At 44.4% G+C, this 23110-nt stretch overlaps 1 pseudogene; it reads right to left on the reverse strand.

The window, feature by feature from the left end:
• Positions 1-12582: 12582 nt before the first annotated feature.
• LOC137381128 (probable G-protein coupled receptor 139) lies at positions 12583-22275 on the reverse strand (annotated as a pseudogene).
• Between the last annotated feature and the right edge of the window lie 835 nt (positions 22276-23110).

The following is a 23110-nucleotide window of genomic DNA, read 5'->3' on the forward strand; positions in this document are numbered from 1 at the left end:
CATGCCACATTCAGTAATCTAGAGTAGATCCCATCAGGGCCTGAGGACTTATCTAACTTAATGCTTTGCAAGACACCCAACAACTCCTCCTTATTGATAATGAGGTGACTGAGACTCCCTTCCCTAGGCTCATCATCCACCATGTCCTTCTCCTTGGTGAATACTGATGCAAAGTACTCATTTAGCACCTCACCCACTTCCTCTGGCTCCACGCATTGATTCCCATCTCTGTCCTTGAGTGGGCCAACCCTTTCCCTGGTTACTCTCTTGTTTTTTATATATGTATAAAAAGCCTTGTGATTTTCCTTAATTCTGTTTGCCAATGACGTTTCATGACCTCTTTTAGATCTCCGAACTCATTGCTTAAGTTCCTTTCTGCTGTCTTTATATTAATCAGGTGCGTCATCTGTTCCTAGCATTCCAGCCCTTACAAATGCTTCCTTTTTGTTTTTGACGAGGCTCACAATATCCCGTGTTATCCAAGCTTCCCGAAACTTGCCAGATTGTCTTTCTTTCTCACAGGAACATGCTGGTCCTGGATTCTAATCAGCTGACGTGTGAAAGACTCCCAAATATCAGATGTTGATTTACCCTTAAACAGCCGCCCCCAATATAAATTCTTCAGTTCCTGCCTAATATTGTTATAATTAGCCTTCTCCCAATTTAGCACCTTCACCCCAGGACGACTCTTATCCTTATCCACAAGTACCTTAAAACTTATGGAATTATGGTCACTGCTACCGAAATACTCCCCCACTGTAACTTCGACCATCTGGCCGGGCTCATTCCCCAATACCAGGTCCAGAATGGCCCCATCCCTAGTTGGCCTATGTACATAATATTTCAAGAAGCCCTCCTGGATGCTCCTCACAAATTGTGCCCAATCCAATCCCCTAGCACTAAGTGAGTCCCAGTCAATATTGGGAAAGTTAAAATCACCCACCACTACAACCCTGTTACCTTTGCATATTTCCAAATTCAGTCAACATATCTGCTCCTCTACCTCCCAATGGCTGTTGGGAGGCCTGTAGTAAACCCCCAACATCGTGACTGCACCTGAGCTCCACCCATATTGCCTTGCTGCATGACCTCTCTGAGGTGTCCTCCCGCAGTACAGCTGTGATGTTCTCCTTAAACAGTAATACAACTCCCCCACCCCTTTTACATCCCCCTCTATCCCGCCTGAGGCTTCTAAAGCCTGGAACACTTAGCTGCCAATCCTGCCCTTCCCTCAACCAAGTCTCTGTAATAGCAACAACATCATATTTCCAAGTAGTAATCGAAGCTCTAAGTTCATCTGCTTTACCTGTTATACTTCTCGCATTGAAACCAATGCACTTCAGACCACCAGTCCCGCTGTGCTCAGCAACATCTCCCTGCCTGCTCTTCCTCATAGTTCTACTGGCCTTATTTACTATGTCCTCTTCATTTACTTCACTAGCTGTCCTACTGCTCTGTTTCCCCCCACCCCCACGCCCCGCCACACTAGTTTAAACCCTCCCGAGTGATGCTCGCAAACCTTGCGCCAGGATATTAGTGCCTTTCCAGTTTAGATGCAACCCGTCCTTCTTGTACCGGTCTCATCTGTCCCTGAAGAGAGCCCAATGGTCCAGATATCTAAAACCCTCCCTTCTACACCAGCCGCTCAGCCACGTGTTTAGCTGCACTATCTTCCTATTTCCAGCCTCACTGGCACGTGGCACAGGGAGTAATCCAGAGATTACAACCCTCGAGGTCCTGTTTTTTAACTTACTACATAACTCCCTAAACTCCCTCCAGAGGACCGCATCACTCTTCCTGCCTATGGCATTGGTACCGATGTGGACTACAACCTCTGGCTGTTCACCCTCCCCCTTCAGAATGCCCTCTGTCTGTTCAGAGAAATCCTTAACCCTGGCACCAGGGAGGCAACACACCTTCCTGGAGTCTCTTTCACTTCCACAGAAGCGCCTATCTGTGCCCCTGACTATAGAGTACCCTATAACTATTGCTCTTCTGTGATTGTCCCTCCCTGCTGAACAACAGTGCCAGCCGTGGTGCCACTGCTCTGGCTACTGCTGTTTTGCCCTGATAGGCCACCCCCCCAACAGTATCCAAACCAGTATACTTGTTAGCGAGGGGGATAGCCACAGGGGATTCCTGCACTGACTGCCTGCCCCTTCTAGCGGTCACCCATCTATCTGCCTGCGCCTTCGGTGTAACCACTTCTCTAAAACTCCTGTCTATGAAGCTTTCTATCACCTGCATGCTCCTAAGTGCATCCAGTTGCCGCTCCAACCGATCCATGCGGTCTGTGAGGAGCTGCAACTGGGTACACTTCCTGCAGATGTAGTCGCCCGGAATGCTGGAAGCGTCACAGACTTCCCATATCTCACAGGTGAAGCACTTCACCACTCTGACTGACATTTCTATCACTAATTAATGAATTAGTTTCAAATAAATGCTTCGGAAATCCTTACTAAATTATGTTACACTTTACTGTGTGGTCCCCAGTGCTAGATTTCTACAATAAATACTAAATGCTATCTAACTACAGTAATCTCCGCCCTCTGGTTCAGTAACTTAACTTATTAATTACTTAATTAGTGTTATAATCAATTTTTATCAGTTTTATTTTCAAATTCGGTACAGATTCCCTGCCAGCCAATCAGGTCACAGCTTTAATTTGACGTCGCTTTTTCAGTTTTTCTTCTCATCTGAGCTGACTTCCTCTGTGTCCTCACTGCTCCGGAACTCCGCCCTCCGAGTCTGCTCCGAGAATCCCCGAAGTGCGTTTTTTTGTGCACTCACTGCTCCATCACTCCGCCATCCGAGACTGCTCCGAGAATCCCCGAGGTAAGTTTTATTACATACTTTCCACTCCGGAACTCCGCCCTCCGAGTCTGCTCCGAGAATTCCCGAGGTAAGTTTTTTTATATACTCACCACTCCGGAATTCCGCACTCCGAGTCTACTAGGGGTAATTTACAATGGCCAGTTTACCTGCAAACCTGCCAGTCTTTGGTGGTGGGAGGAAACCAGAGCAGCCAGCGTAAATCCACGTGGTCACAGGAAGAACTTGCAAACTCTGCATAGGCAGTACCCATCACTGCACCCACATTGCTGGAGCTTTGAGGCTGCAGTGCTAACCACTGCGCCACTTTGCAAGATCCCTGTGCAAGTTGGTCTCTAGTGCTACCACTTAAAATCATCATCACGTATGTGATCATCATCATCATCACAGATCCACTGTTCGTGCGATGTGCGCATCCCTGGCCAGGCCAGCATTTATTGTACATCCCCTGAATTGAGTGGTGTTTGAGAATCAACCACATTGCTGTGGATCTCGAGTCGCATGTACATCAAGATAACAGTTTTTTCCCCCGAAAGGGCATTAGTGAAGCAGATGGGTTTTAACAACAATGGAAGTTACACATCCCTACCTGTCCCTATATTTCCCTCCCACCTACCTAAACTGGGGGCAATTTATAATGGCCAATTAACCTATCAACCTGCAAGTCTTTGGCATGTGGGAGGAAACCGGAGCACCCGGAGGAAACCCACGCAGACACAGGGAGAACTTGCAAACTCCGCACAGGCAGTACCCATAATCGAACCCGGGTCCCTGGAGCTGTGAGGCTGCGGTGCTAACCACTGCGCCACTGTGCCGCCAAATGGTAGTTAATTTTGAAAGCGAATGTTTCTCTATTTTCAACAACCTGTCCGTAAGTCGATTGTGATGTAGCTGTTTCCTTTATAAGAACAAGAGAAAACCTGATGGCATATTTCTCCACTCCCTCAGATTGTGAACCGTGACTTTTTGAAGGACCACAACAAGACTGTTGTTAATGTTAAAACAAATATGTAGGGTTTATTTACACACAGTATTATACACAGGAGGGGTTTAACACCGCAACACACGTTCACAAACAGACAAAGGAAAGTGGGGAGGCATCAGCTTGATTTTAGCGTCACTGGGCAATCAATCCAGAAGCTCAGGCGAACGCTTTGCGGCTATGGGTCCAAATCCGACCATGGAAAATAGTGAGATTCGAATTAAATTAATAAAAAATTGGAATTAAACGCTTGTCCATTGGTGAAAGTAGGATCAGTATAAATGGGTGGTTGATGGTCGGCACAGACTCGGTGGGCCGAAGGGCCTGTTTCAGTGCTGTATCTCTAAAAAAAAACAGAAATTAAGGGCTCGTCCGGCTAAACCCAAGAGATTAAGAGAAAATATGAAGACACATAAATTAAAATGAACTGACTGGAAGCCAAAGTGGGAAAATCTGGTGGCTGAAAAGATTGTTCAAACAAATAAACAAACACAGCAAACCCTCTTACTCTAACATCAGAAAATGTCAAATTTTGATTCAAAGATTTTTTTGGAGCAAAGTGATGGAACAGCTGAAACATTGGCAAACCTGAGTAAGGACCAGGTAAAAGGTCCAGCCATGGAGAGGCAAATGCAACTGCCCAGGAGGTCCTTAAAGTGCTGCCTGAGCACCTAGGGCACAGTCCCATTCCAGAACAGGTAGATGAGGAATTCATTCCTGAAACTAAACCATCTCCCATGGCCACAATGGAACTAGAAGCAATTCAAGATGCAACTGCAGTTTCAGAAAAGAGAAAGAGAGAGAGAGAGAGAGAGAGAGGGGGTGGGGTCAGGGAGCGAGAGACAGAATGGGTTGTCCAGTTAAAAGAATTGGAAATTGAGCTGAATGCTAATGCAGAGAGTGATGCGAGACAAATAAAGGCTGCTAAGGGAAAATCCCACTTCATCCGGTCACTGCCCATATCTCCCGAAGCCAGAATCTGGCTCTGAGGCTCTTAAGCATGTCTAATTCGTACGAAAAGTTGAAGAGGGTGCGGTGGAATTCTTTTTGCCACTTTTGCCATGGTAGCGCGATAGCTATGATGGCCACAAGAAATCTGGACCATCATGATTCAGTGTCAGTTAATAGGGAAGGCTCAAGAGGTCTCTTGTATCCTGACCCATGAAATGTCCTCTAATAACGAGCACACCAAGGCTGCGATCCTTAGTGCATATGAGATGGTCCCAGAAGCATATCATCAGCAATTCAGGAAAGGTTGAACGAATCCATGCAGAGCTATCTGGGGTTTGAAAGGCGAAAGCAAATCGTTTTCGACCGGTGGATAAGATCTGTAAACGTAACGCACAGATATGATGAATTATGCGAGTTAATGTTGCTGGAGGAATTCAAAAAATGATTACTCGCCAACCTGAGAATGCACTTAGAGGAACAGAGATTCCACAAAGCTAGAGAGTCTGCAGTCACTGCTGATAGCTATGACCCCACACATCAGTCTGGAAACTCAGACAGGCCCTGTCAAAGCCACTCCCTAAATCACTGGAAGGATAGGAGGGGAGAATGGGATACAAATGAAGCCATACCCGGAAAATGAAGTACAAGGAAGGGTGCGAGGAGTCCACCCCAAGCAGTCAAAGATAAACCCCCGTGATTCGTGTGCTCCCACGAAAAGAAAGTCGATCATTCCAGATTCCAATGTTGGAGGTTAAAAGGAAAGTTGGTAGATCTAATAGGTCTCTGCAACGGAGGTCCAATGGAGGATACCACAACAGAGAGTGCAGTAGGACGGCAGCAGACCTCACTGAAGAATCTAGATCCTCGGATCGTATTGCCCTATGCCTTTTGAACCATCAAAATTCACAAGAGTTACTGGAGTGTTGTTCTCGCAGGAACCATACCCCCTACCATTCCCAGAGGTGAACTAGTCCATTGTACTGCTTCGGAATACAGGAGAAACTCAGTCCTTAATGTTATAAAACATCCTAAGCCTTTGCCCAGAAACCTCCATGAAAGCAAAAGCCCTGAGAAGCGGCTTGGTGGGAGGTTAACTGTCTGTTCCTCTTCATCAGGTCCAACAACTGTGCGACCTAGTTTCGGGCCTCATAACTATAGGAATTGTCTCAGAGTTACCAGTGGCAGGGATTCACTTCCTACTGGAGAATGACTGGGCTGGCAGCAAGATAATAGCAACCTTTATAATATTAGACCAGCCCAGCCCCAAAACCAGAGCAATTGAACTACAGGAGGAAAATCCAGAGATCTTCTACGGTTGCATAGTAACTCGGTCCCAAACCAGAGAGGCCTGATTAGCTGAGAGCGAATCAGTGCACCAGCTGGATGAGCCAGAGGTCTAGTTAGCTGAAACTTTTAAAACCATGCGGTGTGGGGGCCCCTGAAGCTTCTGAAAGAGAAAAATCTGGAAAACCATGAGAGCACCTCCATGTGGGTGTATGTTTCCAACTTCTGCTCGTCAATGCATGCACAGTGGCCGAAGAGCATTCAAAGACTTCTCAATTAGACGTGCAACAACAAGAATACAGGCCTATCCAGGCCCAGACCCTTCCACCAGCAGACTAGGTCCTAGTTCTACTACCCCTACCCAATGAAACTTTCCAAGCCACATTCAGTGGTCGTTATCAAATGAGCAAAAGGGGTCAGTACAGTTAATTACCTAACCCATACCCATGATCGGAGGTAGAAGCACCGGGTATGTCACTTTAAGATGATTAAGAAATATTACAGCCGAGATCCCAGTGGGTGTTTGTCGGAGGGTGGAAATATCTGAGGGCAGCTGGGAGGAGTCAGTTGTGGAGGAGGAGACCCCGGTTGAACCCCCGGCTACCAGACTGGCAATCGCTGAAGTCTTGGAAGACTTAACCATCTAGCTGACACAGCTCAAGTAAAGGCAGTGGGAGAACGTGTCCTCCCTGCTGGAAGAATTTAATGAAATCTGTAAAGATCAGCCAGGGCTCACCACCCCAGCAGTCCATTATGTGAATGTGAATGGTTCCGAAGCTGGATGGATACATGCAGCTCTATATTGATTATCAAAGATTTGTCCCAAACATTAGCACCCAAGCCACACTACCAACTGATGCACGGAAAACACTGAAAATGATAAGTGCAGAGTCGTGCCAGGAGGCGCATACAAAATTGAAAGCCAGCCGAGTAAATGAGCCCGTGTTAGCTACCCCAGAATTCAGCAAACGTTTAAGTGTGAATGAGAGAATGACAACACCATTTATGCCCAAATAGATGGTGTTGCCATGGGATCCCCTCCAGACCCAGCTATCACAAGCATCTTGGTTAGGTGCCATGAGAAACGTATCTTTGAGGGAATGACACCTAACGTCCCACCTCTTGCAGATTCCTGATATGTAGTTGACATGCTTGATTTATTTGAATCTGCATTTGCATGCAATAATTTCCTTTCACGTCTTAATGGGCTCTATCCTGCGCTCAGATTCACTTTTGAAATGGAGCAGAAATTATCTCCCTTCCCTTGAAGTACTATTTGAGAAATCTGTAAATGGTTTCGCGACCACAGTCTGCCGCAAACCTAATAATATATACAATACATGAATTGGGATTCTTGCAGTTCCACATGCTGTAAGATTAGCCTCATCAGCAAGCTCGTAAATTGGGCCCGAGTCATGCCATGCAAACTTGATGCTGAAATAGGGCGAATAAAAGACATCCTGCGTGAGGATGGCTGTCCTGATCAGATCATTTCTCATTGTATAATGCACAAAATTATGAACTGGTTAAGGCTACAATTTTCGGCCCTGAAAGGTCCCCAATCTATCTCAGATTACCCTGGAAGAGTAATGAATCCCAAATACTTGAGAAATAGGTAAAGCTAGCTGTATCATGGCTGCTGCTATGCAGTATTAATATGTGTGCTCCGAACAGGATGCTGCCATCAAGCCAAAACGAGGTTGTGCATATCACACACATGAGTACTGTTATAACTGAATTTCAATACCAGTCGAATGCAAGGTATATAGGCCATACGTTCCAAAGACTGGCGGATCGTATCAAACAACGTGTCTCTTCCACTCTTCGTAACAAGCAAGGTGAAGGCTGCACCTAACCAGCCCGTGCTTGCACAACTCAACTCAAAACAGTCTCCAACATTCGGTGTGACTCTGCAATTGGACAAAATTTGCTAAATAATCCTCAGTGCGCGAAGAATTACACTGACAACCAATTGTATATGTGACCATATAAAACGATATTAGCGCAGCTCAGTTTATGTGATACTTGTGGTGATCATTTTAAGTGATATTTTCTGTGACCAGTTGGAAACATAATTGCCAGGAACACTTTCAGCGTCAGTTGCTATTTGCAGCTTATGTGATATTTGTGGTGGCCATTTCAAGATACATTTGCTTTGTCCATTTTACGAGATAATTGGCTTTTTTCACTTTAATTGATATTTGCCATGCCCATTTTCAGTTTTTTTTTCTTTTTTGGGGTATCATTTTAAGTGATATTTTCTGCGTCTTTCTTAAGTTGCATTTATTGTTACAATTTTAACTGATATCCATCGTTGTCATCTCACGAACAGGGAGCTAATTTTGCAAACAAGTCTCTCTATGTTTTCAACAACCTGTCTATGAGCGGAATTTGATTTAAATGTTTTCCTTTTCTTTAAATAAAAAGGCCCTGATGACGCATTTCTCCATTCCCTCAGCTTGTGAACCCTGACTTGTAACAGACTGTCACAACACTGTTCCTCAAGTTAAGTCAAAACAGTAGGGTTTATTAACACACACTCTTGAACTCGGGAGGGGGTTAAATTCACAAGGCACGCTCACAGACATAAAAGGAAAGGTAAAGACATCAAAAGGACAAAAATATTTACTAAGTATAAAATACCTTAATTACAAACTGACAGAGATTCCAGTTGAAAATAGGGTTGTTTATTTTTTAACTAACATAAAGTTTAACAAGGATTTATTTTAGTGACTGTCATTCCTCCACAAGTGTCGATTATGATTTGACGCACAATAACACATCTGACAGTTGCTTCCAGTCCACTGGTGTGACAACACTGCTCTACTCGAGGCCAGTTAATTCTGTAACCATATTAATTACCTTTTCGATGACAAAAAAAAAACTATATAATGTATAAATGTGGTGTGGCGTTTTCAAGTGTCTAAATAACTTAATGGGAGATAGCTTTCTCTGCAATCTGATGTATTAGCTACCAATTAAGTACTGTTGAGATATTGTTGATTTTCAGTTTGATTGTTATAGCAAAAGTCTGAAAACATGGAATCTTGCAGTCATATTTTTTAATTTGTCAATGGAAAATTCATATTTGTTTGTTCAAGATAAAATTCTCCATGGAAGTCATGACACAGGCCAGACCAGACCGGTCCTGCTGTGTGTGTATCACTGAGCATGGCGGAGAGCAGACTTGTGCCACTGTGTCTGTGTCATTGAGCCTGGGACAGAGCGGTCCGGCTCCACTGGGTCTGTACTATTGAGACTGGCAAAGAGCAGTCTGACACAACTGGGTCTGTATCAATCATCCTGGGGCAGAGCAGTCCGGCAACACTGAGCCTGTATCACTGAGCCTGGTGTAGAGCAGATTGGTCCCACTGTCTTTGTGTCACTAGCCTGAGGGACAGCAGAGCGGCCCCACTGAGCGTCTATGACGGATCCTGGGGCAGAGTGGACCGGCTCCACTGTGTCTGTATCACTGAGCCTGGATGAGAGCAGACTGGCTACAATGTGTCTGTATCACTGTGCCTGCGGTAGAGCAGACTGGCCTCATTGTGCCTGTATCACTGAGCCTGGATGAGAGCAGGTCGGCTCCACTGTGTCTGTATCATTGAGCCTGGGGTAGAGCAGACAGGCTCCAATGTGTCTGGATCACCGAGCCTGGGGGAGAGCAGATCGGCCCCACTGTGTATGTATCACTGAGCCTGGGGGAGAGCAGACCGGCCCCACTGTGTCTGTATGACTGTGTCTGGGGGAGTGCAGACCGGCCCCACTGTGTCGGTATGACAGTGTCTGGGGGAGAGCAGACGGTCCCACTATGTCAGTATGGCTGTGTGGGTGGGGGGGGGGGGAGCAGACACGCCCCACTGTGTGTGTATAACTGTGTCTGGGGTAGAGCAGACCGGCCCCACTGTGTCTGTATGACTGTGTCTGGGGGAGAGCAGACCTGCCCCACTGTATCTGTATCACTGAGCCTGAGGAAGGGCAGACCGGTTCCAATGTGTCTGTATCCATGAGCCTGGGGGAGATAAGACAGGCTCCACTGTGTCTGTATGACTGTGTCTGGGGGAGAGCAGACCTGCCCCACTGTATCTGTGTCACTGACAGTGGGGGAGAGCAGTCCGGCCCCACTGGGTCTGTATCCATGAGCCTGGGGGAGATAAGACAGGCTCCACTGTGTCTGTATCACTGAGCCTGGGGGAGAACAGACTGGCCCTGCTGTGCCAAAATCACTGAGCCTGGGGAGAGCAGAATGGCCCCACTGTTTCTGTATCACCGAACCTAGGGTAGAGCAAAGCAGCTCTTCTGTGTCTGCATCAGTGATCCTGTGGCAGAGCAGAACGGCTCCACTTTATTTGTATGACTGAAACTGTGGGGAGATGAGCCTATTCCACCGTGTCTCCATTACTGATCCTGGGGGAGAGCAGAGTGGCCGCACTTTGTCTGTATGACTGAGATTGTGGGAGAGCAGAACAGCCCCAGCATGTCTGAATCAGTGAGCCTTGGGGAGAGCAGACCGGCCCAACTATGTCTGTGTCAATGAGCCTGGGGGAGAACAGCGTGGCCGCACTTTGTCTGCATCACTGACCCTGGGGGAGAGTCGCCTGACCCAATGTATCTTTATCACTGAGCGTGAGGCAGAGTGGACCGGCCCCACTGTGTCTGCATCACTGAACCTTGGCTAGAGCAGACCAGTCCCACTGCGTCTGTATCACTGAACCTGGGGGAGAGCAGAACAGCCCCACTGTGTCAGTATCACTAAACTGGGGGAGAGCAGACCGGCTCCACTGTGTCTAACTCACCGAACCTGGGGAAGCGCAGACCGGCTCCACTTTGTCTGTATCACTGACGTTGGGGAGAGAAGACTGGCCCCACTGTGTCTGTATCACTGAGCCTGGGGGAGTGCAGACTGGAAGCCACCTATCTTCAGATAAATACCCAGCAGAGGGTTTGTGACTTGGGGTGATTTTGTCCAGAGAAGTGACGAGTCAGTATTTCTTGGTATCTGAAGTTGGACCCTTGAGATATTGTTTTTGGTTTCGCTTTAGACAGTGTTTGTGGGTGTTAACAGTTTTAAAGGCAGCTGGAGAAAACCTGCCAAGCAAGCAGTCACAATAAGTACCCTGTTCCATCTCTTTGAGATGTTCATCGAAGCAAGTGTAAGACATCGAGAAATTGATGCTACATTCCGAATGAAAGGCCTGCCAGAAACCCCTGTTGTCACATTTCTCTTGGAAAGCCTGTCAAACTGATCTTCACCTGGAAATAAATGTTCTAGCAATGTCCTACTGACAGCCATCCACATGCATTCGTGACACCAAACCAAAAAAGGACAGTTCTTCTTCTTCTCTTCTTCAAGAATTAGTAAGTATTTAGCCAAGGCATTCTTTTTTTATTGTAAGAGAACTCTAAAGAAAACATCTCTATTTTTAAAGTTAACTGTTGTGCGCGTGTGTGTGAGTGAGAGTGAGTGAGTGTGAGAGAGAGAGACAGACAGAGAGAGAGAGAGAGAGAGAGAGGATAATGTAAAACTAGACCTTCATATTTCGCTCTGTGCGTTAATGCTTTGCTTCATTACTGGTTAAGTCTTATTTTATAATAAACTGATAATTGTGTTGTTTACAGAGGAAAATTGCTGGGGGACTTTTATTCTAGGATAAAGAATAGAATCTTTGACTGACTGTATCTGTAACTGGGTAAACACTGAAATATATGTTGTGACCTGTGGAGAAATGCAACCAGAAAAGAGAGTGCATTCTTCCTATTTCGGTCGTAACGCGTGAAATGCTTAAATATTGATGTTCAGAGAGACATGGGTGTCCTCGTACAAGGACTAAAGAAATTTAGAATGCTGGTACAACAAGCAATTAGGAAGGCAAATAACATGCTGTCCTTTATTACAATGGATTGGAGTACAAGAATAAGAATGGCCTTGCTGGAGTTATACAGGGATTTGGTGCGACCACACCTGGAGTACTGTGTGCAGTTTTGGTCTCCATATTTAAGGACGAATATACTTGCACTGGAGGTGATACTGCGAAAGTTCACGAGATTGTTTCCTGCCCTACAATCTCTGGAGTTTGGAAAAATTAGAGATACCTCATTGAAACGTACACGAATCTGAAGGGGCTGGACAGGATGGTCTCTGAGAGGCCGTTTCTCCTGGCTTGGGAATGCACAACACGGGAGTACATGTTCAAGGTAGAGGGGCGCTCAGTTATGACTCAGACGTGGAAAAGCTCCTTCAATAAAAGGGTTGTGAATCTTTTGAATTCTCTACTTCAGAAGGTGAAGGATGCCCAATCATTCAGTGTGCTTAAGGTCGAGATACGCAAATCTATTTTGCCTCTCGGGGAATGAAATGATATGGAAAAGAGGCAGGAAAGTAGAGTTCAGGAAGAAGATAAGCCACCATCGCATTGATTGGTGAACAGGCTTGAAGCACTGAATGGTCTGCTCCTGCTCCTATTTCTTATTTGCTTAATTTCTTAGAATAAGAGACAATATTTGTTCTGTTGCTTAACCTTCCTCAGCATGTCTCATTGTTTAATCAATTTTAAAATTAGTGTAATGGGGTATTTCACCACATTCTTCAACTGAGCTCTGAACTTAGTCTGTGTCACAGCATAAATACAAGTATTTGTGCAGCAACTCAGGAGCTGAGCATGAATCCCATTTCCATTAAAAAAGCAGGTAGAATTGCAGAGTTAGAACCCAACCACCACATGCGTTTCCATATAGAATGCACCATTAACTCTGACCATAGCAGTATGAAATTACCCGAGATAACAAACAGTAAAATGATGGATTTTCTTCGGTTATCCATTTCTGGGTCTCTGGGGCTCTCTCCACTGCTGTGAGGCCGTAGTCGCCTTCGTGCTGTGCTGGCAACTATAATGTGTCTGACGGTAAAAACATTGAGTAGTAAAATCAAAACAAATGCGATGCCAGGTGTTATAATGCTATGAAAGAACGCGATTGTTCCCCAGACTGGTGAAGACATAACGTCTGTTCCAACACGACAAAACCAGGGGCTGTTAAAACGGCTATACTGATTTGACACCAGAAAATACCAGGTGATGTCTTTTAACCAGCTCAGCACAGTCACTGCTCCAAGAACCACATCAGCTGTTTTCTCTTTGCAATATCCAGTTTTTAACTTCTGGCAACAAATGGCCACAAATCGATCAAAGGTGAAAGCGACTGTGAACCACACAGAACAGTCTGTTGCTGCATAAAGCAAGGTGGCATGGATATTACATACACGGATGTAATAAAGTGGGAAAAATGCTTCCCGATAACGAATTGGAATGTGCCTTAAAATCAGGTCGAGGATAATGACCAGTAGATCCGCCACAGCCATGGCCACCAGGTAGGGAGTGACACATTTGGAGAGACCGCACTTTCCTCGAGAGAGAATTACTATCGTCAATAGGTTAACTGTGATGGAGGGAAATAGTCAGGGAAATTATACATCAAGCGGAAAGCAATTGTTACAGTGTGAATGCATGCATATTGAGATTTGAAAATCTGTTACTGTGTCTGTGACATACTGAACTGATTTTGCATGTGGCAGGATTATCCGCTGCAGACAGTGATTGTCATTCAATGACGTCAACCATTTAACCGTAAAAGTTATTATCTGGGATGACGTGACATATGAACATGAACATGTCAAAATGAATAAAGGATGCTGCTGAGATGCTGGTGTATTTAATGCTCCAGTAAAATGAACAAACAAATAAAATGTCATTGTCACAGGAAAAATAAGGAGTACAGGAGCTAGGCTTCCATTCCGTAAGGTCAGCATGTGTTCACAGACTATAGTTAGTGCAAGGCATTCAGCCCAGGCTGTTGCTCTTGGTCATGAACCAATGACTGTGGGTTTGGATGATGGAATCAACCCAGTTTCCTGTTCCTGGTCATTTGCCAGCGATGCTGGGTCAGATTGAGGAATCAACTTCTGTTGCTGGCTCTGATCAATCGGCAATGACCCAGTGAAAATTGGTGGGAGGGGGTGGGGAATGAACATAGCTTCCTGCTTGTGGTATTTTTCAAGTAACAGTGGCCGAGAGAGGGGATAAGCCCTGGATCCTTGTCCTTCTTATTAATCACTGACCCTTGGTTTGTGTCGGGGAACTCGGTCCTGCTTCCTGCTCCTCATCTTTGCCCAGTGATTTCTGTTAGCATGGGGTAATCGGTCCAGGATTGTGCCCTTCATCCTTACTGAGTGACCCTGAATTGTTGTGAGAAACCAGTCCAGGTTCCTGCTCCAGATCTGTACCCACTGATCCAGGGCATCTTCCCATTATCCTGCGATTTATCTTCAGCCAGTGACCCTGGGTTATGTGACAGTATCATAATATGACCTTCCTTCTCACTCTGCAATGAAGTGTATCGATCTAGGATTCACCTGTCAGTAATTTTTTAGCAGCACCTTTGGAAATGCGATTGTGCATGGTTGTTTCTAATGGATTCTGCGTGGCATGATGTCGCTGAAGTAACATGACTTCTTTCACACTGCTTGAAAATGGGCATATAACAGGTGGCCAATGTGACATCGCTCATTTACCTCCACCGCCCAAGACGTTCATTTAACCCAGAAAACGGGAGCTGGCTTGGAAAATGAAACAGTGAACCAAGTGTGGATGGGGAAAAAAAGCTTGGCTGCAAGACCTCTTGTGAGCATTGGAAGACCTCCAGGGAACTGTAAATGCAAGAAGTGCGTAAGTCCAACAGAGGAGAGGAGAAACTGGTTAAAGCTCGATGAGGTTCAGATGCAGGTATGCTTTCTCAAACAACTTTTGAAAAAGAAAAATAATATCCAATTATTTTTGAATAACTGCAGAATCAGCCATAGCGTTCCTGTAAAATCTGATGGTTCAATATGATTAAAATATATTCTGTAATAGCACATTGTATGTTTACATTCTCAGTAATATTGCTGTTGTGATACATTACACTGAGGTGTCAGAAACAACCTTAATGACAGTAAAAGGCCGAATGAATTCTTGTCACCATTCAGGCATAATTGGACAAGTTTCTAAACATTGACGTTGCCAAATCAACGTATTATTCACATTGCCATGGTGATAATCAAGAGCATTTACACTAAAGGAGACATTGACAGAATCGAAATTGAATTGTTGAACAGTTTGTGAGATTCCCTCACATGCAATAGGTTTGCAGGACAGTATTCAAATTATTTCAAAGAAATATTTGGAAATTAATTCACTGGAAAATCGGTGAAAAATAATTACCATCGTCCCTAAGTTAACTTACTGGAGGGGAAATAAAGAGGGAAATTATCCGTCAGACTGGCAGGAAAAGCAGTAGTCTGATGGATTTTGGGTGAAATTTATCGGTTTGTTATTGCATTCAGTAACGGATATAATTATTGTTTCTGCAACATGGATTTCTGCTGGAGGCACGGATTTAATAAAATAATAACGATGGGACTGTGAAATAGATCAACAAACAGGTACTTCTGCGGGAATCAGGAGAGGACGAGACGTGCAAAATGAAGGGGATTATATTAAAAATGATAAATAATAGCCTTACAGTAAATCAGCATCGAAGTAAATATTGAGAAGAGTAACAGTGTTCAGGAGGTATATTTTCAAAATTGTTGTTCTTGTTTGTTCTTCTTGCTCTAGATGTAATCGTACATTGCTGTTCCACAGTGTTCAGTAATCGAATCATTTTACTGAAATCGATTAATGACTTGGACGTATGAACATAAGGCAAAATTTCGAAATTTGCAACTGACAGGCAGTGTGGAACTGAAGTTGAAAGTGATGAAGAGGGTAGTAAATTTCAAAAGGACACTGGAAGGCTAGTGAAATGGGCGGATACATGGAAGATGGCATTCAGTGAACAAAAGTCATAGACATTGATGGCATGGACTTGTTTGCAAAAAGGACAATTTCAACCTTTGAAGGAGGCATGAATAATAGAAATGCCAATATACACTGAGAATGATAGTGGAAGACATCAGAAGACTTTGAAAGTCTGGCTAAACGAGCAGACACCTACAATTTTCAAATTAAAATTTGGTGGCACAGTGGTTAGCACCGCGGCCTCACAGCTCCAATGACCTGTGTTCAGTTCTAGGTACTGCCTGTGCAGAATTTGCAAGCTCTCACTATGACCGCGTGGTTTCTGCTGGGTGCTCCGGTTTCCTCCCACAGCCAAGGACTTGCAGTTTAATAGGTAAATTGGCCATTGTAAATTGCCCCAAGTGTAGGTAGGTGGTAGGAGAATGGTGGGCATGTGATAGGGAATATGGGGTTAATGTAGGATTAGTATAAATGGGTGGCTGTTGGTCGGCACAGACTCGGTGGGCAGAAGGGCCTGTTTCAGTGCTGTATCTCTAAACAAATAAATAAACCAGGAAACATAATTGATACATTTGGGTAGGCAGTAAGAGGAGAAGCAATATAAAACATGTGATGTCTTTTTTTCAATGCCAGGACAGTAGAAAAATACAAGCAAAATACTGCGGATGCTGGAAATCTGAAATAAAAGCAAGAAATGCTGCAACTACTCAGCAGGTCTGGCAGCATCTCTGAAAAGAGAAGCAGTGTTAACGTTTTGGGTCAGTGACCCTTCTTCGGAACTGGTAGAAAAATAAAGTTGAATAGATAGAAAGAAATGTTAAACGTCGATAAATGATTGTGTGGGCACCAGTGAGGGTTTTGCGTCCAATTCTGAGCACATAGGAGCATATGACAAGTGGGAAAAAAAGGAGGATGCCATTTATCTCTTTAGCCTGCTTGCCATTCAGTGAGACCATGGCTTAACTACGACCAAACTCGATATATCTCCCTTCATCCCATATCCATCAATACATTTCAATAACATACTTCTATCAATATCAGGCTTAATGTTGTTAATTGATCTCGTATCAATTGACATGTGCAGAAGAAACTTCAAAAGTCTCCCACACTTTGTGCGCAGTAAAGTTGCAAAGTTTCATTCTTGAAAAGTCAAGCTCGTTTTTTAAATTTATTTTCATGGGTAGAGAGCATCGCTGGCAAGGCGAGCATTGATTGTCCATCCAGAGTTACCCTTGAAAAGGTAGAGGTGAGCCGCCTTCTCGACCCACTGCACTCCTTGTGATGTAGGTGCACATACAGTGCTGTTTGGGAGATATATCCAGGATATTGACCCAGTGACAGTGGAGGAATCTGATACAGTTTCAAGTCAGGATGATGTGTGGCTTGGCAGCAAACTGGCAAGTGGTAGTTTTCTCATTCGTGTGTTGCTCTTGTTCTTCTAGGTGCTGGAGTTTGTGAATTTAAAAGATGCTGTCGAAGGACGAATGGCATGTTGCTACAGTGCATCTGGCAGCTGGTACTCACTGCTGCCACTGTGTGATAGCAGTGGGAGGACTGATGGTTTAAGGTAATGTATGGGCTGCTGATGTATAGGATTGCTTTGTCTTGGATGTTATTGAGCTGCTTTCGTGTTGTTGTATCTGTCGCCATTCAGAAAGTGCAAATTATTTCGTAACACTCCTATCTCTTGCTTTGTAAATTGTGCACAGGCTTTGGGGAGTCCGGAGGTAAGGTACTCGCTGTAGGATTTCCAGCCACTGACCTGAAATTAAAGTTATTGTGTTTATAAGGCTGGTACAGTTACTTTTCTGGTCAACTACAATGGTCAGAGTCTTGATGTTGGTGCATTTGGGCATGGTAATTGCATTGACCGTCAAGGAAATGTGGCTAGTTTGAGTCTTGTTGGAGATCATCATTACCAGACACTTGTGTGGCACGTATGTTACTTGCTAGATATTAGTCCAAGCTTGAATATTATCCAGATCTTGCTGAATGTAGGCACGGTTGGCTTCCATAACTCAAGAGGTAAATGGGACTGAACACTGTGAAACCATTAGTGAACACTCCAAATTCAGGCCTCATGATGGAGGTATGTTCATTTATGCAGCAGATGAAGATGATTAAGGCTAAGACACAACTCTGAGGAACTCGTGAAACGATGTCCAGATACTGAGATGATTAGCATCCAAATACCAATAGCATCTTCCTCTACTCTCGGTGCGACCATAACCATCAGACAGTTTCCATTTGATTCTAATTGACTTCACTTTTGTTCATTCTCCTTGTTGCTGCAGTCGGTGAAATGGTTCCTTGTTGACAACGGCACCACTCTCACCTCACCTCCTGATTCAGATTCTTTGTCCATGTTTCTACAGGACTCTAACGAGATCCGTAACTGACTGGCCCCGTCAGAATTCAATCTGAGCATCTGTGAGTGGAATATTGCTGAATAAATTCTGCTCGATAGCACTGTTGACGATACGTTCCATCAAGGTACTGATGATTAAGAGTAGTCTGACTGGGTGCTTGGATTTTCCAACTTTTTGTTGACAGGACATATTTGGGTAATTTTCCACATTGTTGGGTAGATGCCAATGTTGCAGCTGCACTAGAACAGCATGGCTCGCACCGACCGAGGGCTGAATTTAGTGTCGGCGTGGAAGCTAGTTATGGTGGCGTAGGCCGACAGCTAATTGCAGCAGAGCCATCTACCCAGAAATTTGATGTTGTGTCATTAGTTACTGGTTTTATTTTTCAATGGTGGGAAAGCACAATGGTGGAATTTGAATATAACTAAAACTGATAATGATTTAATGACGGTTGAGTGATTCTGTGAATGGGGTGGCATTTACGTGCCTCTGGATTTATGACAAGTAAAACCTGGCAGTATTGAGTCGAAGGTGCACATTGCAGTGAGGAGTAGGCAATTCAGAATATTTCTGCACTGGAGAAGAGGCTGTTTTGGAGATGATTGTAGGACTGCATTGATATGTGCACTTAAGGGGAGCGGGATACCGGGAGCTCTGCAAGTATGTCTGGGGTACTGCGGGCTCTGAAAGAAGGTTGCAGTGCTAGGGGCTCTGTGAGGGGCCACGGGTTCTGGGGCGCTGGGAAATGCCCGGGGCACTGAAGGCTTTGCAAGTGGATCTGGAGTTCTGGAGACTCTGCAGGGATCCCGGGGTATCATGGATTCTGCAACAGGCTCTTTGGTTACTGGGGGCTCTGCACGAGTGTCCAGAGTATGAGTGCTTTGCAGTGGGATCCAGGGATCCGGGGGCTGCACAAGGGGGTGAAGAGTGAGTTTGGTGGTGTTTGTTGGAGATCAGTATAGGGTTCGCAAACTGCTATGTGATGGGCCTGCTTACTCACACTACTGGAAGAGAAGATGGACCATCATTAAGGTTGATATTTTAATCAATCAGCCACTCCACCAACAGAATTGTCACTTCCGCGGTACCAATGCATGAGGCCAAATAGGTTGAGCAATGAGCAACAATGTCCCTAATTCTGGCGTACAAATCTTCAGCACTACAGCCAGGATGTTGTCAGGACCCATAGCCATCGCCGTATCAAGCACACAATATTCAGCTCTTTCTTGCGATGATGTCGACTAAATTGATTTGGTGAAAGACTGACATCTGTGATAATGAGGACGTCAGAAGGAGGCCGAGATGGATCATTCACTTGGCACCTCTGCCTGAGGATGTTTGCAATGTTCCAGCCTTGTTTTTGCGCTGACATTCTGAGCTGAATAACCCATTATGATGGAGATATTTGTGAATGTTCCTCTTCTGGTTAGTCATTTAAATGTCGACCATTCATCAAAACTGGATGCGGCTGGACTGCAGATCTTGGATTAGTTGGTTGTGAGATCGCTTAACTTTTTCTCTACAAGTCTGCTTATTATTGAACAAGGGTTGGTCCCCTGGTTTGATGATATCAATAGAGTGAATGATATGCCGTGCCATGAGTTTACAGATCGTGCAGAAACAGCATTCCGCTAATGCTCGTGGTGCAAGCAAATAACCTTATGGGTGTTTTGAGCAGATAGTTCAGTTCTGAATCTTTTCACTATGCCCTTGTCCTAGATTTCCCAACCAGCAGAAACAGTTTCTCTCTTTCTACCCTATCTTTTCCATCCAACAAGTTGGTAAAATTCAATGTACACTGTAATTTCGAGGGAATACACTCACACTCCGCACCCCGGTTTTTGTAATCTTTCTATGTTATTTACAAATTGAAGTCCAGTTACCATTCTTGTAAATATACTCTTCACCCACTCTGTGGAAAATTTATGCACCTTTCCTAATTTGTGGTCCCGAGAACTGCTCATAGAATTCCCAGTATCGTCTAGCCTGAGTTTTGTACAACTGAAACAGCATTTTTTCACCCTGGTATTCTATCACTCGAAATATAATGTTCAACATTCTATTCCTTTTGATTACTTTCTGTGCTTGTTCACTATATGTTTATGATCTGTGTACCTGGACCCCAAGCGTCATTGGACTTGCCATATTACTAACGCTTCAGCATTTACGGAGGACCTGTTCTATCCTATTTCGGATAAAAGTGGATGACCTCGCATTTGTACACATTGAAATATAATCCGAAAACTTTTGTCCATTCACTTAATCTGTCAATATCTCTTTGTAATTTTACCATACAAACGTAAGTATGAACATACGAATTAAGAGCCAATCGGTCCCACCGGCCTGCTTTGTCGTTCAATAAGTTCATGGCTGAACTGATTACTTGACATTTCCACCTTCCCTCGATAACCTTCCACTCCCTTGCGTACAAAGAATCTATCTACCTCTGTCTTAAAAATATTCAAAAACCCCCCTTCCACCACCTTTTGAGGAGGAGAATTCCAAAAGACTCACGACCCTCTAAGAGAAGAAAAAATCTCCTCTTCTCTGGCTTAAATGCGCGACTCCTTATTTTTAAACAGTGACACCACCACCCGCCCTCCCCACTTCTAGATTCTCCCACAAGGTGAAACATCCTTTCCGCATCCACCCTGACAAGACCCCTCAGGATCGTATACGTTTCAATAAAGTCGCCTCCTACTTTTCTAAATTGCAGCAGATACAAGCCTCACCTGTCCAATCTTTCCTCATAAGACAACCCGCCCATTCCAGGTATTATTCTAGTAAACCTGCTCTGCACTGCCTCCAACGCATTTACATCCTTCCTGAAATAAGGAGACCAATACTGCACACAGTACTCCAGATGTGATCTCACCAATGCCCTGTATAGCTGAAGCATAACCTCCCTACTTCTGTATTCAATTCCCCTTGTGATAAATGATAACATTCTATTAGCTTTCCTAATTACATGCTGTACCTGCATGATAACTTTTGGAGATTCATGCACCAGGACTTCTCTGCATCATTCTATGAATATGAATTTATTAGCGTTAAACATTGAGAGAGAGACAGACAGAGAGAGTGAGACATGGGAATAAAAATGGAGGGAGAGAGGGAACGACAGGGTAAGATAGAGTGAGGAAGGAATTAATTTCAGAAAGGTAATTCGATGAATAATTGAAGGGGAATGATTTGTGCAACTGTGGAGAAAGGGATGGCTAATGGAAATTACTGAAGAGGTAAGACGGTGGATGAATTTGAACAAATATATGATACTCTTAAACTCAAGACTCTGGCGGATCTGGAGTAGTATACCTCAGTGAGCACATAGATAAGGGGTGAATGGGACGTGGTCTGAGTTAGCATATAGATGCAGAGTTTTTGATGTGGTCTGCTGTGACGCCGTACAGTATAGTATTGGCTCAGACAATTCTGGACTTAGAAAAGGCATGGACAAGCCTTTCAGATGCAGATAGGCTGATGGGAGGAAAGGGCAATAATCTGGAGGTGGTAGTCGGCACGATTCATGTTCTGAAACTATATCAATTCAGAACTCATCTTAAGGCCAAGTAGAATGCTGAGCTAAACAACAGCCTGGTTGAATCTCCGGCAGTGGGCAGTGCCTGGATTGCAGTGAATGAATAGTGAACAGAATTTATGATGGAGAACAAAGGGATAGCTTTGGGCTGCCCAAGTTTTAAATGGCAAGACCAGTAACACAGTGAACCTTGACATTCAGATCTAATAGCTGAACATAGGAACTTACCAGAGACAAAGGCAACAGCAAGGAGAGTAGAGAAAATAACATGATTGTAGAATTAAACGTTGGACATAGATACTTACCAGGGACACCAACAACAGCGAGAATGGGATAATAAATCTTTTGAATAATCAGAAGGCCATAATGGATTCGATGATCTAATTTCATCCACGCATAATATGTCGAAAGATAGTCAAACTCCCAGGAGAAACTCCTCCTCATTCTTGTAACATTCAAATCAACTGTTCTTAGACTCTGATCCATTGTTGTAATTCTCCCAAATACTATTCTCAGATTCCAGACAGTTGTTGTAATATTCCACACTCAGATCTATCCTCTCCCTCTCATTGAAGAAGCTGATCCGTGTTAGTGGCAGAGGTGATGCTGCTGAACACATTGAAAGCAGAACCTTTTTAATAGAAGAGGAAAACCTTCCAGTGGCACAACTGGGTCCCATTGAGATTAACATTAATTGCAGTCACTGAACAAACAGGATCGGTTAACCCTTTTCAATCCAGCACTATGCACAATAAAGTAAAATACTTTCAGAGTTTGGGTCTTATATATGTGAATTACTGATGGAAGGAGTGTTGGAAACAGTGCAGGCACTGCAAACAATCGTTCCAATCCTCCTTGGGTGGTCCCGGAGAACCTGAGGGTTTCAACTGGTGCATACTGTTTAACAAAAGAAAAGATGAATAAACCCTGTAATTACAGGCAGGTAGCCTAACATCGCAGGCACGGAAATTTCTGGAGGTCAAAAGACCATTTTGGGTTTTCAGTAGATTTGTTGGGAATTTAGAATAGAGGGAATGGAAGTTAAGGCAGTTGAATGTTCCTCCTGCAGAATGTGGGAGGTAAGGGTCGCCAAGAGTGTCCCTGCTAACTGCATCTGCGGGAAGTGCACCCAACTCCAGCTCCTCGAGAAACACGTTAGGGAACTGGAGCTGGAGCTGGATGAACTTCGGATCATTCGGGAGGCAGAGGGGGTTATTGAGAGGAGTAATGGGGAGGTAGTCACACCTCAGGATAAAAGAAGGAGGTTGATGGGTTACCGTCAGGGGAAGGAGAGGGAACCAGCAGGCAGTGCAGGGATCCC

The sequence above is a fragment of the Heterodontus francisci genome, chromosome 21, assembly GCF_036365525.1.
Source record: "Heterodontus francisci isolate sHetFra1 chromosome 21, sHetFra1.hap1, whole genome shotgun sequence".
In the NCBI taxonomy this organism is placed as follows: Eukaryota; Metazoa; Chordata; class Chondrichthyes; order Heterodontiformes; family Heterodontidae; genus Heterodontus; species Heterodontus francisci.